This window comes from Stigmatopora argus, chromosome 14 (assembly GCF_051989625.1).
Source record: "Stigmatopora argus isolate UIUO_Sarg chromosome 14, RoL_Sarg_1.0, whole genome shotgun sequence".
NCBI classification, from domain to species: Eukaryota; Metazoa; Chordata; class Actinopteri; order Syngnathiformes; family Syngnathidae; genus Stigmatopora; species Stigmatopora argus.
Window position 1 is genome coordinate 8,708,285 of NC_135400.1, and position 16,039 is coordinate 8,724,323.

Genomic DNA, 16,039 nt, shown 5'->3' on the forward strand with positions numbered 1-16,039 from the left:
TGTTACTACGCCGCATTTAATAGAACAGTTTAAAAAATTAGCTATTTTTTTCTGTACTTATATTTTTTTCACCAGTACTTTTACTTGAGTAAAATTCAAGTAAAAGTACTTGTATTTGAGATGTTTTTGGCATTTTTTTCACCCATGGTCTAGTGTTATGATATAGATGAAGATTAGATCACATTGACCCTGCCTCCAAACTTCTGCTTCCTTTTCTTGCAACTCAATGTCCCTCTGCCCTATAAAATGAAGTTATGTGGTCTTCTCTGATTTTGGGTCGAGCCAAAAACACCAGAGAATGGGAGGTGGGGAAGGGAAAAGATTACTATACCTCCTGATATCATCCACCCTCCCACCAACACCGTAGGAGAAAGCAGAGCTGGTATAATCTCTGTTTTTGGCACTTCATGAAAGCGAGAGGAACAGCCACAAGGGCCTTGGTCCACTTAGTTGTGCTGCCCCTCACCCCAGCGGTCTCCATGCTATCGTCTCGTTCCATCCTTTTTCCTGCCGAGATTTCCTCAGTTTTTTTTGCTCTTCATCTTTCTCCCAATCCGATTCTCAAACATCCGATATGATACATCTTCATTTATAGTACTCATTTAATATGAAGCGGTAAATATATTAATATATTTGTGTTACAAGACAAGTGTCTCCATTCTTACTCCTCAAAGAAGGAAATTAATTATTACCATTTGTTTGATGTGAACTGTTGATGCAACTCATTGATGGCGCTAGATGTCAAATTAATTTTGACCGGGTGGGGCGGATGAACAAATTTACATTCGCAAAAAATAAGTTGACGTCTAGTGCTGTCAATGGCACAGAACCATGAGCGTTCACAATGTGTACACCCAGTCATTAGCCCCATGTATTTCAAATGGAGCATTCAACTTCCACAGAAACTAACTATTAATTTTCAATTTGATTTTTACAAAAGCTTCATTGGCAGTCAATACTTTTAGCAAACCCAATTTCTGGAATTGCCTAAAAATTTACAGGAAGTGACACAAAATATACAGGAAGTGATCTGGGAATCGTCAAATCATCAGAACGTGATGCAAAATCAACAGGAATTAGCCAGTGACTGTTCAATACCTAAGAGCCAGTGAAAGAAACCAAATGGATGTGACCCTGATATGCCCCAAAATTTAAAGCAGGTGACTTGTAAGTACCCTAAAACTAACAAGATAGAGTTCCAGAATGACCTCATTGCTTACCATTGACAACAATGAACGACCAACTCATTTCAACTGGGAAGGCTGTAAATTAATCACCCCACCCAATTAAAATGAATTGGGTGTCTAACCGTGCCAATGACTCTAAAGCATCTAACGATTGGATTTCTATTGCTGCCAATGCCAGGTAAGTGTTTTCATTTTTTAAAATAATTTCCTTTTATCAACATTTTATTGGTACGTATTTATTCATAAAAGTCATTTAGGCCACAGTTGTATCGTAAATTTTGATGTTGATTCAAACTTTCAGTGAGCTTAAACAACAGAGAAATGTGGAAAAAAAATGTTATAGCTTATCTGACGAAAATGTGTGTGAAGAAACAGCCTTGTTTTAAAAAATAAAGCTCACTATTTCCCCAATTTCAACTAAAACAGGTTACTTTAAAGTAACCCTATAGCTAACACTCTTTCTTTATCATGCTCGCTTTACATGCTCACTTTCATGTGGGTCAGGAAAATCTCTACTTTTTCGTCTTCCCCTGCCTCCACTTACTTTCACTATCATTTCTCCACTCATTTTTTTTCCAATGGATGGAGTCTTCTCTGTGGTCCCATATTCTATTTGGTGGTACTATATAACATGAATATTCATGACTAATCCACTCTGTAGCTCCCCTTTTCCCAAAAAAGACACAAACAGAGAGGGACACGCACACACTGGCACACACAGAGTTGACGGCAACACTTGGTAGTAACACATGGTGAGACAGGTGTTGCAGGCCAAGCCAGACATCTGTGCAGTAACAATGCACGAAGAGGAGAATCAAGGGGAAATAAAAGCAAATGATCTGTGTTTTTAGGAACAAAGACAAAGTCGGAAGAGCAGTGGCGATAACCAGACACTTGTATCATTGTGGGGATGCTTTGCAGATCAATGCTCCCCAGATATAAAATTGAAGAAAAAAATATGTCCACTTTTTTTTCATCACACATCAGTGCCCCCACACTTTGACACATTTAGAAATGAATGCACTGCAGGCTCTCTTTGGATTTTGTCCTTAACATTCAAGGTTGCCACAAAAACCTTTATTATGTTTTTTGTTTACAAATTAATTTAAATTGAGTTATGTATTCACATATAAAAACATTCACAAAATCAAGTTGGCCAAAAGTTATCAGCCAGTTTTTGGTGAAAGAAAGGGGGTGAGCCAGATGGAAACTGGCCACCGATGGGAGGGTCTGTCTGTGGATAGAGAAAGACAGCCAGGGAGATGAAAGAAAGTGTAACAAGAGTCATGTGATCATTAAGAATAGACATGTGTAAAAAAAAAATTAGTAAGATTGAAAGCAAGTTTTAACCGACTAACTACCAAACAAACATGTTCATTTAATTGCTAAAAGGAAGCTTCTGTTGATCCAGATGCAGATTGTCTTGTAATAATAAGAATGTCTTCTAATGTAATAATATATCATATAACAGCATGACAAATGACAAGCTAATCTGATAAGATTAATCAAAGCTATATACAGTATGTGGGTGGACATGTAAAATGGGATTTTACCTTAATTGGCTACCAAATGTGCAGTTTGGATCAGATCTGGCACAAACAAGTTTGCAATACATGTATCAAATGAGATAAGATTCGATCCTGATTTGCTCATCTATTGCTAATTTTGATAAATGACAGGTATAATAATTTCATAAATTGTGAACTTGTGCAATTACGTTAAGTTGAGCCTTTGAGGCTGTTGAAAACCTTCAGAAAATAGTCATCTGTCCTGTTAACTGGAAATGAATGCACTGACTATAAGGTCTGTTCATTACAATACAACATAAAGTAAGTCAATAACCCCAACCTTGGAATTCCTGGTTCCAAATTGCCTAGTACTACATACATTTTTAACCTCCCATTTCAATGTATCATATGCATGAAAATAGTTGAAAACAGTGGAAAATGACTTTAGTGCTTCTATCTATGGAGCAATTGCATTGGTGTTGGCAAAATTAACAACAAGTGAATCCTAAAGCGCCACATTGTATAATCTTTTTCTATCTTATGCCTCTTTGTCTCTAATTCCTACTGCTCCCATCTCTTCTTTGACCACATCAATGGTAGGCACGCCTAAAAAAAAGCACCCAAGATAGAAAACATACATCCCCAAAAAGCAAACTTTCTAAACTCAAATGTACATAGTGGCTTGTGCCCAAACTTGCACGTGGATGTCATGGAGCAGTGACATTGAGTAGCCCAGATGGAGGGCTGTTCTTTTTGCCAGGCTGCCTATAACCCAGCCTGTGCCCCTCTCTGTGCCCCTCAGCACCCTGTAACCCTTGAACCCCTTCCCTCTGCTCTCTGCTCTCCTGCATCACTGCATGGGGCCTCCATTCTGGCTATCGTCCCTCCATGACTATGCCCCACTCTTTGCCACGATCTCTTTTTCTACCCCCCACCCCCCATGAACATTCCCACCATCCAAGCAGAGGGTCTATTTCTGCCCTATATAGCGGCAAGTACAGCAGGCTGGCACAGAGAGGAACCCTCGGGTTTTCAAACTGTGTCAGGCCTCTAGACACCTCTGTGATCAACACTACGTGCATCATGAAGGGAAATAATGATGAAAAAAAATACCCAGAGATGGGCATGATTGATGTTGTCAATGTGAAATCTGGGATAGATTACCTGAATAACATTAGCAGAGAAGACAGTCACAGTGAAATCAATATAAAACTGACTCCAGAGGCCTGGGCGATAAATTGATTTTATAATACATTTCGACTAGAAAAAATATTTCTTTTTTTAGGAACAATTTAAAGAATAATAATTTAGAGTTTTTAATTTGTTTTTTTGTGCCAAAAGAACATCTGTTATTCAGTATATTCTTCCATGAGTATATTCACTTATTACTTTGTATTTTGGGGCTGATCGCATAGAGTGAGAGAAAAAGACAGAGGAAACTTTGTTTACTTTTGTTCAAGGTCTGACTTTTTTAAAAGCCTTTTTAGGGCAAGTGTCATTTTTTTTACCCTCATTAAGACCTTAATTAAGTAATTGTTATTTTAATATATTTTTATAATACATCAATATAATTATGAATGAACAAAAATCTTATTAAAAAATAACTAAATTAGTAAAAAACACAATATGCAGATTATCGCCCTTAATAACATTCTGAACTTTTTTTTTATTTCATAGTATTTAACTCACTGTGTGCCATTGACAACAATAGAAGTCCAATTCATTTAAACTGGAAGGACTGACTGTGATTCATCTCATCTTTCAAAGCCATTGGCGGCACTAGAAAACGTGTCCATTTTGATCATTCGCTCCTCACCATGAAAATTTATTTGAGATCTATTGCCGTCAATGGCGGCCAATGAGTTAGATACTAAATGCTCTACAAGGAGTTAAACTTATTTTGAGCTTTCTCTGAATTTTGTTGTGAAGAAATCTAAGATTTTGTTTTTAGGCCATATCACCCGGGAATAACTGTACAGTATGTTCAAGTCAAAAAGTGCACATAACCTTGAAACATTACTAAATCTAAAGTCTCTCTAAAGTTACTGGTGATGAAATGACAACCAAACATAGATTGATGTATCTTCAGTGTATCATGGCCTTAAAATCAATTTCCTCTGGTGGGTTTTAATTAAAATCGCTCATCCTTTGGGATAAGACCTAGTTATGTTTGATGTAGTCAGTCATTAATGTTTTTCCCAAAGTCGCTGCAAGAATACTTCGAGAACGTTAATATCATGAAAAGTTCTCACAGCCCATCAATGTGTGGACACGTTAAATAAACCACCACCTTTATTTGAGTTTGTGTCACACATCCTTACATCCTTTTCTGTGGCCTTGAGTCACCACACACCCAAAGAAAATGACACAACCACTCTCTTTTTTTTTAGAGTTTGAGCTAAACACAACTTGCAAAGCACGGAAATGAATCATCACGTCATATTTTCACCAATTGAAACGACATGGGTTAAATTTGAGTCCAAGAAAAATGAAGGAAAGACAAACACTGATTCATCATTACAGAATGAAGGAGAGACAGGAGGCATCCATCCTACCATGCACCAAGACCTGGCAGAGAAGTCGTAACACAGCTGCCACCTTTCCCACGCCATTCCACGCCGCCTCCCACGCCAGCGTCCTCTTCCTGGGTCTGTTGATGAATATATGAATATGTCAACAAGTCATTGAGGGGGTAAACACTGATCAGAAGCTACTCTAAGTGCTAGTCGGACGCTGCAACAGCATGAGTGGTTGAGAGTGTGTGTTTGTATGAGTATATACTGTATGTATCCTCTGGTGCGTGTGTATGTGTGTGTTTGGAGGGAGAGGGGACACAGACACAGAAATGCCACAGAGCCCTCTCCAAGCAGCTGTGCGTCTCGCTTTGCTGGTCCAAGTGCTCCTTGCGCCATGTGCACTCTCGACGAGCCACCAACTCTGCACCGACATACTGAGGTCTACACATACATGCATGCATGCCGCAACACGTACTATGATGTAACAGAACGGTGGGATTCTTAATTCGCCGCCTTGCATGCTGATGTACTGTCAACAGTCTTGAGGCCCCTGGCTAAACTCTCGCACCACTTCCCCTGGATTCTTGTCCTGGAAATAACGTAAAAGAATAATGTACTTTTTGATTCAGTGAGTACTTTACGTAGGATTCCTGGAAGTGGGACACTTTATATGAATGTTTATTTTAACGCTGTCATAATCCTAACATGACACCTGTCATAAAAATGAGTGAATGCTTTACTCATGCCTGCCATTGACGGGTCTAGACATCTAATCTAATAATATTAATTAAATTCACAGCAGAAAGATAAAAAGAGCCACATCAACAGACATCAAACATTGTCAGTGGCACTGAAAAACGTAAGATGGATATCTTTGTCATTCAGCGAATTGTGTTTTTTTTAATGCAAAGTTTGACTAAGATATTTAGGACATCATTGGCAATTGTTTCATGTTGATGATAGATGTCATGTCACTGTCACTTATGACAATGTTATAATAAGTGTTCAAATAAAGCACTACCAAAGGAATTTGCCAGTGCATTTAGTTGGCTCTCCCATAATATTGAGTGGCGTTTACAATAAGTAAAAGCAATATTTAAAAACAATAACACAAAAACAATAACAGTATATATGAATAAATGCTTAATAAAACTAAGAAAATAGCAATTTTAAAAGTTAATTTAAAAGTATTTTGTTGTTATTTTTTGCCCTAAAGGAAATCTAGGAACAAATTATTCCAAAAGATTATTCCATGAGAAAGAGTTAGTTAGTTAGAGTTAGTTTCTTTGTAATCTCACTTCGTATTTGGCATCTGATATAATCCAGGCCTGAATGAACATTTGTTCATTCACCACTCCCTGTCAAAATGGATTGGATGTCTATTACCGTCAATTGCAGCCAATAAAATCACTCACTGAGTCACCTAGATGTTATTCAAGACCAAGAATTAACTTCTTTTCCTCTAATTTCTTTGTCTCATTTCTGTTTGTCTTATTGAAAAAGTAGATGGGCGAAAGAAATGGAAACAGTTACAAAATAACTCTTGGGTGAAAAATCTGAGATTTTATATTGTATATCACTGGGACCTGTGCTCCAGGAACAGTTTCTCAAGACAATTCTGCGAAACATGGAAGAAGCAAAATGGTGACAGCGGAATCCCCATTTTGCAACTTTCCCATCATATTAGCCCCATAAAAAGTCATGAATCTTTATCGTGCGCTCAATAAAAATAATTCCAGATTTTCTTTTTGGTGGGGTTTTACCATTATGGCCCCTTCTTCAAACAATCCTCATATCGTTTATTACAAATTATTCATACTGACAAAAAATTATTGGTTAAACATGGCTGTTTGTTGTTTATTCTGCAATTATTTTGATATAAAATGTTGACATTCATTGATATACTGGTCACATTTACAACCTAAATTGATGAAACCCAGCCCTTGAGGATCCACTTTTCTTTGTCTTGCTTGTCTGTATTCTGAAATGTGTTCTTGATAAAATAACAAAAACAAACAAAGTATTTTTTCATGGGTGAAAACAGCATTCAATGGGAAACAGACTCCATTACTGTGGCTTTTATTTAGTCTTGCTTGTTAAAGGAAATTAAAAAAAGAAATGTCTGTGTGCAGAATTAGTTGACCTTTTTGTTTGTGTTCATGTGCTAAACCCTATGGATCAGCAGATTTGATCTAATGCGTTGTGTTTATTTGATCATGTTACCCGTGTTTGTGGCTCACTCAACAACGTCGCTATTTAGTGGCGTTTCCGTTTGTCTATCTCGTTGCACAGCTGTATGTTTATGTATGACTTCATTAACAAACAGCTTGTGTAGAGAGGGCTATTATCATTGTATGTATTCCCAAGTGATAAGTACATGTTGCAACCGTCTCAGTGTTAAAGTACATCAGTAGTGGTTGACTAGAGGTGATGAAATGTGTGATGAATGAAAATTAAAACCGACAGTTACGGCCCGATAGCCAGTTGAATGTGCCACTTTTGGCATGGACTCTGCCTTTTAAAAGTGCTAGATGACCTATTGTGTGACCCACCCCATTTCACCGCCTTTTCCTTCCACACTTCCCATCAGTCTCTAGCTTCCAGCCATGATTCAGTGCTGTTTTTAATCTTGCTTGGCCTCAGCGGGGTCGAAAAGCACCGTGATTGGCGCAGTGCCCAGATGACCTGCGGTAATATGGAAATGGATGGGAGCAACCCCACTCACTTCCACCACGGACTCACTCACTCACTCACTCACTCACTCATTCACACCAAATCGCAGAAATGAGCTCAACTTATAGTTCATTCATCGCCATAGTTCATTTGTAATCACAGCAATTTTCTGTGTCACAGTGGTTATCTTGCACTGGTGTCAAATGGTCTTTTGTTTTGAACTTTGGTTTCCTGTACTCTTTTGTTTCATGAATGTGATCTGCTCTGCTCTCATTCGTCCAGCTGATTTTGCTAATTAACAGGAATTTACATCACATTGAGAACAGCACTCCATTTTTGTTAAAAAATGGGTACCAGTACTATTTCTACTCTTATTATTCTGTTGAGTATTTAGTTTGTCTTCCCCATTTTGTACAGCTCTGTAAAAAGTAACTTTTTCCTGGAAGTGTTGTTGCACCCCCCACAAAAAGCAACTAAGAAAAATGTACTTTAAGTCCAATTAAAATTCAGTTGCTTTTGAACTTTACTTTGAATAGACATTTCTTTACACCACTATACTTTTAGTTTTACTACAGTAAAGAATTCATCTTCATCACTTGAGTAGATTTTTTTGGTATTACTTTTTTCACCCCTGTTTGGAATAACGACACATTAGCCTTGCAGTGTTTGATCAAATTAGACATTCTTCTCACGCAGCCTCTTGTTTCCAGAGAAGACTTGAGCTTTGCAGGATGCTTCCAAAGTGCAAAGTTTAGCTACTTCTTTGCTGATCCTCACACACCCGCTGTAATTTGTCTGCCCACTGGTTTCACTTATTAACTTTCAAAAGGTTTCTTGGCAACATGGTTAGGAGAAAGGGAAAATAAGGCACCATGGCATTTTTTTGGCACACAGCTCGCTCTGTCTTGCCCAGAACTAGGAGGTTACCATGGCATCGGTGGGCACCTCATAAAGCAGACCATTGTTGGCTCTCCTGCATGCGTGCGTGCCAGATAGAGTTGCATGGCAACAACTTCTGGGCATCACCACCAATAGCAAGATGCCCAAATCCTGCACGGCGCAGAGCAGACAACAGCACATGAGATTCTCTCTGTTTGAATAACCTGCACACCCTAACATTCTATTTTCTGATCATGACATATAATTCCCAAACGCAAAACAAACAGACAGTCAGATGTTAGAAAATTAGGAATTAATTGGTGTTACAATGCTGTGCATGATTTAGGTGTACAGATTTTTTTTCTATCCTTGTCAGGGTCATGGGATGTTGATGCTTATTATGAAAGGCAGTCTTCGCCCTTACCTGGTCACCAGTTAGTTTTAGGGTAGACTGGCACCAAATGCCAGAGAAAGAACCACTGTACCATGGGCTGAGTCAGTTTAAATGAACTGGACATTTATAATTGTCAATGGGTGGCAATGAGTTAAATCATGCAATTTCAAATCCAAATACTATAGGCCAAAAAACCAAGATGCTTCTGTGCAAATACAATTTGTGGTTACGTTAGTTGGAAATGAAGAAGAAAAAATCAGGAGATGATTTTGAAAAAAAATATTCCTCAAAGGTAAAGTCTTCATTCAGGCTCCTGCAAGCTTTGTGTTTGCAGTCTTGCAGAATTGATCCAAAGGCCAGACATTTGGGTGCTCTGGTGCACTCTGCTGGTGTTTTTTTTCCCCAACACTCACGTGTTTTTTTTCCCCCTACAATTTAATCTTGCCACAGGAGAACAAAACACAGCCTTAACAGATGGATAACTAATGAATGACCTCTGATGATTCATGAGAGCTTCATAAAATTAATTACACAGACATCGAGCTATTGTGGCTGTATGATTAGTTTACATGTAATGAATAATCAATCAATGATAATTAAACCGGAGTTATATGTTTCATTAATATTCTCACAAAATGAACTAGATTGTAGGTACAAGGTAAATGCATGCAGATCTTAACTTGTAACTCAAAACAAATTACTTAAACAGCTTTGAGACCACAAAGAAGAAATCTCATATTTTTATCAGACATAGATCAACATATTCCTCTTGACAATCATTTCTCTCCCCCTCAAATTTATTTCATTTTATTTTAGTTACTCCCTAATGATTTTGATTCACTTCCTATTGATTTTATCACATTTCTGGGTCACTCGGTGTTGGTTTTGTGGCATTTCCATGCGAAATAAACTCTGATAATGGTCACAAACAACACACTATAATTGATTTAAAAAAGAAATACATACACAAATAAATATATCATAGTTTATCATAGCATTAACTTTTTCAGGGCTCTTTAAATCAGTAGCACTAGGAGATGTTAAATCCATTTGGTCAGGGAGGGTGTGAATGAATAAAGATTTGTCCAGATTTCATTCACTGCCAGCCCCCTCCACTTCAAACACATTAGACGTCTCGCAATCGATAGCAGCCTATGAGTTAAATATGTCCTTTCAAAGAGATAATTGCACTACTGGTGAACAGTTAATCTTTAAAAACAATACAATCAACTCTACAACGTCTTTGGTTGTCAATAGGCAAGCTGATGAAAGAATACTAGAAAAATGCAATTACACGAGTTAGCATCACCAATTCACAAGAGTGAGCGACAGAAAAAAAGGTCATTACACCTGTTATTTCCGTATAACCAACAGAAAGGGAAGGAGGTCAGAAAAAATTAAATGAATCATGCAAATCTTTGTACAGATTAGTACAAAAATGCTACAAGGTCAAATCTTGTAAGAATGCTGCAAAGTAAACACACAACAACATTTTCATCATGGATCTTACTATATATGGATGCCATTACCTGGATGAGAAGCCCTCACTTGCCTAAGACTTTATACACCATGTTTAGCTAGGCCGGGCTAGGCTTGACTACTGTGAGTTTGTGCATGATGCCTTGGTTCTGGGCTCTTGTACAGCATGTGGCACACAGATTAACACTTTAAATGAGACTCCTTTCTGTTGTGAATGCCCTCTCTGTTTGCTTACATGGCCGTGGTGAGACAAAGTGGACCAATTTTAAATAGGTTGTTTTTGTATCCCCTCTTGTTCAGTGGGGTGCATCCTATTATGTCTGAAAAGCTCAAAGGAATGGTCACAAAAGGTTAAAACCAGAGAGTGTCTTATTTTGGCATCATCTGCACCATAGGCTTTTTTAAAGACATGTGGAAAATGGCTCCAAACAGATTTGAAAGTAAATCAGGTGCCAGCTCTGCCATCTGCTTTCAGTTTTACCTCCCTCTCGGTCTGCTTACAACCAATCTCTGTATGATACCGATTCATCCTGCTCTTATTTTTCATGTTCCACCAATCAAACCGGTGTGACACTATCATTTGCTGACACACACTCTTTAACTATAAATGAAAAAAGCGTTAAAGAGAGAAAAAATGAGAATATTGACATCTTAATAGAGCATTCAGGATTAACTATGATGGCAGATGGATTGATGAAGTGGCCAAAAAAGTACAGGCCCAGGAGGGAAAAGGGTCAAGGAGTTCCAGAGAGAGACTTTGAAGAGATTGCCAACAAGCTCTGCTCAGGCCTCATCAACTTCTCCTGCCCTTTATGAGCATATTTTTTTCCACAGTAACCTATCTTAGAACACATACTGAAAATTATACTGAAATTATTTATAGCTATCCATGTAGTGCAGTACTTTACTATCCTAAAATGACATATCTTAGCGACATTTGCATTATTCGAATTTGTTTCAGTAATAAAGACATGCACAATCAGTCACTTAATGATCATCTAAAAATGACATTTTAAATCAGAATCTCTGGGTGTACCATATACTCAGACAATCTAATGAGAATAGTGGTTTCATTTTGGTGGGGAAAAAAACCTACCATCATGTCATGTCAAATGAAAGTATACACATTTAAAACATTTGACAAAGACTATGAAAAATACATTCTCTATTATTCTCTATTTCCGTGCTGCTTAATTATAGGGGATAAAAAAATACATGGTGTTCACATACGTAGAGTTCCCATTTTACGTAAGTGTGCAAGTAGTTGAAAAATCTGTTTACACTGTCATATTTTAGGGATGAATTTCCATCATTTAGTCTAGAGCTCAGTACTATAGTAGATGTATAGTAACAGTAGACTTAAACTGGTAACAAAATAAGTTTGGCAGTTTTAACAAAAGCCTGATTATGTCTTTAACCTGACGACTGAAAATTTACAGTTTATTGAGGGTCTAAATGCTTCACAATTAGACTGTACTTACTAGGGCTGGGCTGAGTAGAAATGAATAAAAAACTATCACCAGTAGACAACCAATTCATTTGAAGTGGGAAGTCGGCAGATCTCCCTCTTGAATTGGATTAGACATCTATCACCGTCAATGGCAGGCAATGTATTAAAGAATGCGGCAGCCTAGCTGTGTTTCACGTCACTGAAACATAGGCTTTTAACCTGCTGGTGGCGGAATGAGCTGACTTCATTTGAGCCCATTAAGACAAAGATGAATTTGAACAGAGTGGAAGGAGTGTAAACAAGTCAGCAACAAATAGCCAGCTAGGGGGGGTTCTGAAACTTGTTTTTATCCTGACAATGAGAGCCGGTAAAGGTTGTAGAGAGTTGTTGAGACTGGAGTTTCAGACTCTTATAGCATGCAGGTGCTCTTTTCAATGGAGGGTCTGCTCTGCCAGGCACGTCTTGGCCCGTAATCAATGCTCTCAGGGTGTTTGTTTGCCTTCTTTTTATTTCTTTTTTTGTATACCCGCTGTCCGTGCCCGCTTGATACCTATTCGCCTTTTTCAATTACTCTAAATGAGTGCCTCCGTCAATTTTCTTTCATGCTGATGCAGCATTTAAACCCTTTCTTCTGTTTTGGCTTACAATCTTTCGGCGTATGTGTGTGCACATCCATCAGGATGTCAGATGGTTGTGCCAGGCAACAGTGGTGTGTGGTCAGGGCACAGTGTGCCCTCTCAACCGTTGTTTCGAATACACAACTAGCAACATCCTCACTCATTCACCACAGCAGATGGTAGTTCATCTTGGTATACATGAATGTGTTTTTGTGTTTGAGTGTGTGTCTACTTTACTGGAGGGGCAGCTGTGGGAAAGCAACATCCAGTTTCATGCAAATAATAAAACAAAAAAAACAACAACCCAAGTAAAACGCACTAGTGAGAAAAATCTGAATGTTGCAAACTTTGCGACAAAACCCCCCATAAAAGCAGTGAGTTTCATCATCATATAATCCTTCAGATTATATCACAGCATGATGGACAATGATCATATTGTTGTGGTTTTGTTGCATTAATCCAAATCAGCAACATATGCAATATGCAGCAACACTTTAAGAGAATTAAAATGGTGAATATACACTGCTTTGATAATTCAATGTTATGAATTGAATTTATTATTATCGTTATTATTGCATCTGGTTAAATAAAATAGTAATTTGAGCAACAATTACCTCTATTATTATTGGGAAAAGGTTTGTTACTTTGTAAAGTTTAAGCAATACTTATTTTGTATTTGTGGGCAGACAGGGCAAATAACTAATTAATAAGATAAAATGTTAATAAAGGAAAATAAAATGTAAAACAAATAAAAACTAAAATGTATTAAAATGCACATAACACTTGAAGCTAAGATTTTTAGAGGGTTCAATTTCATCTGTATTCATTAGTAAAAAAGAAAAAATATATACATCCAATTTATTTAAACTTGGATGACTGTAGATGTTCATGTTGACGTGCCATTCATTCATTCATTTTTCGAACCGCTTATCCTCACAAAAGTCCCACCAGGCGGGGGACACCCTGAATTGGTGTCCACTCAGTCGCAATGTTTACGTGTCATTGACGTCCTATTCATTCTGACTTGGAGGCGTGAATTAACGAAGGCTTATTTACCCCACCCAGTCCAAATGGATTGGTAGCCTCTCAGTGCCAATTGTAGCCAATAAAGTTAATTTCAGGATTGGTTAAAAATCATTATTTTGCACAAAAATTAGCATACATTAGTTACATATAAAACTAAAGAATCCAAGGGAGGACCAAATGAGGGCAAATGATATGTCATTTCCACTGTATGTTGACTTGATTACATTGTTGCCGGAGGGTGCTCCTATGTCATTTTCCTCCACAATTCTACTGATTCACCACACACCATCCCTCCAATTGCTTTAGTTCTGGTGAATCACTCCAGGTTTCCTTAATAGAAAATGCAAACATACTGCTCTAACATTGCATGACAAGGGCACCTTGGGTGTGCAGATGTTCACGCAGATGACAGATGGTGGTGGCATGGTGAAGGGAGCAACGGAAGGATGTGGGTGCCAGGCTGTTGCCACATGCACCCCCTAGCTCTTAATTTCCCCCATTGTAGTGAACAGTCCCCCCAAAACGAAGTCTCAAAACGAAAGGTTGTGTGATGTCTTTATCTGTATGATGTAAACATACTTTGACTCAGCAGCTGGTGGTCATGAATGTCTTTTCATCTCATACAATAAATCCAATCAAGAAGCAGGGAAGGCAAGCTTATTCTATGTAGAGGATGAGCAAATATGTATATGTCAATATTTTACATGTGTTTCTCACATCGTGTAGGCATCAAATGACAAAATGAAAAACAATGTCTATACAATATGTATATTGTCACTTTAAAACATACGATTGAGAGTTGGTAAACACAGGCCTAAAAATAAAGACCTGAAATTGGATTTACTATTTTCCTACAGATTTCCTTCTTTTTAAGGAGACAACAATAACAAAAGACAATCCTAAAATGGTCTCTCTTTATACCGGCTTAAAAAATTAAAATATAGAACAGAAACGAAATCCAAAAACACTGTCATGAACCCCCCCTCTCCCCATTTATGCTTTCAGTAGTCCCCAAATACAAAGTAAACACGTCGCAAAGAAAAAAAAAATTGAATAATCTTTTAAATATAAGGTTGCTAGAGTTCCTTCAAATTGGAAAAAAGTCAATGATAATTCATCAGGTTTAGTAGTTTGAAGAACAAAGAGTCAGCATTTTTTTGCACACTGGGCATTGGAGTTCGAATGCCCAGGAAGCTGGATTGGGGAAGAGAATTGTTATGACCAGGTAAAGAAGATAATTACCTCCATTTATCTTCACTGGACCCCAGCATTGTTTTATGATGGTTCATATGAGGACAGGCCCACTTTGATGAATTTCCTCTTGAATTTGCAGGCACCAGTGGATCCATAGACACCGTCATTCCATGTGTTCTCATTCATCATCTAATCAGGGCCCCGTGCTGGGCAGTATGGGTCTGTGGACTCCCAAGGAAGCTGGATTTGCCTTTAGGTCCATCATAAACATTCAATGGACCATAGGATGCAACCAGTTATACCAAAAAAGTATTGGGGTTATTTTCCATAAAAACGATAAATTGGTATTTGGGGTGACAGCACAAATAAGGATAGAGAAAATAGTCAAAGGTTTTGCACTTTTTCTTTTCTTTTTTAAAAACCCCATATATTGGGTAATTTGATTTTTACACCATAGCCCAACCCTAAGTATATTTATGTTAATTTGTGATAACAAATAAAGATTTGTGATGTTAGATAATTATGGTTAAATGGTACAGCTATTATGTGGTGCTCTTGGGAGCCCGCAATAGCCCCACTATTTGCAACAGATTGAGACAAAATAAAAGCTCTCTGTGGCCAAACTCCACCTCACAACGCTATGATGATTTTCCAAATTACATGGAAGCACATCCATTAGTATTCTTTTCACCCAAAATCCATTGTCACTCACCTCGGCTCCCTTCACACGTCTCGGCGCATCTTTGAGTTGGGCCAAATCCAGGTTTAACATTAGCGGGTCTCACGCTCGTTTTCAATCCTACGCAATGAAGTTGAGCAATTCGTCGTGATGTTCTTTTTTTTGTAGACTGCAAACAGAGCTTCAGTTATCACTTACAAAGTTTCTATATTTAGATGTTTGAAGACAAGCTTGCATTGTCTGTGGATAATTATTATTATCTGTTGCCAAGGACAACATTCGTATGGAATATTGATTTCTGTGAGATGAGAAAACTGTAATCCATCACAAGTACGGTGTGGACAGCAGGATTCTCTCAATTGTGATATTTTAGGGCTTAGTTCTATTTTACTTGGATTTTTCCTGACCCCCTTTACTGGGTGTCAAAAATCACATCG

The 16,039-nt window shown here is 37.9% G+C and overlaps 1 protein-coding gene and 2 long non-coding RNA genes across 4 annotated transcripts in view; 1 reads left to right on the plus strand and 2 right to left on the minus strand.

Moving 5' to 3' along the window:
• The window catches only part of LOC144088932 (uncharacterized), a 270,343-nt gene that overhangs the window by 232,145 nt on the left and 22,159 nt on the right, over nt 1-16,039 (minus strand). The gene's annotated exons all lie outside the window — the stretch shown is intronic.
• Nucleotides 1-16,039, minus strand: part of LOC144089134 (general transcription factor II-I repeat domain-containing protein 2A-like) — a 100,152-nt gene that overhangs the window by 75,926 nt on the left and 8,187 nt on the right. The gene's annotated exons all lie outside the window — the stretch shown is intronic.
• Nucleotides 1,015-15,311, plus strand: LOC144088611 (uncharacterized). Its single transcript, XR_013304909.1, has 3 exons — nt 1,015-1,365; nt 5,219-5,343; nt 15,063-15,311. It is a non-coding gene; the product is annotated as an uncharacterized LOC144088611 (long non-coding RNA).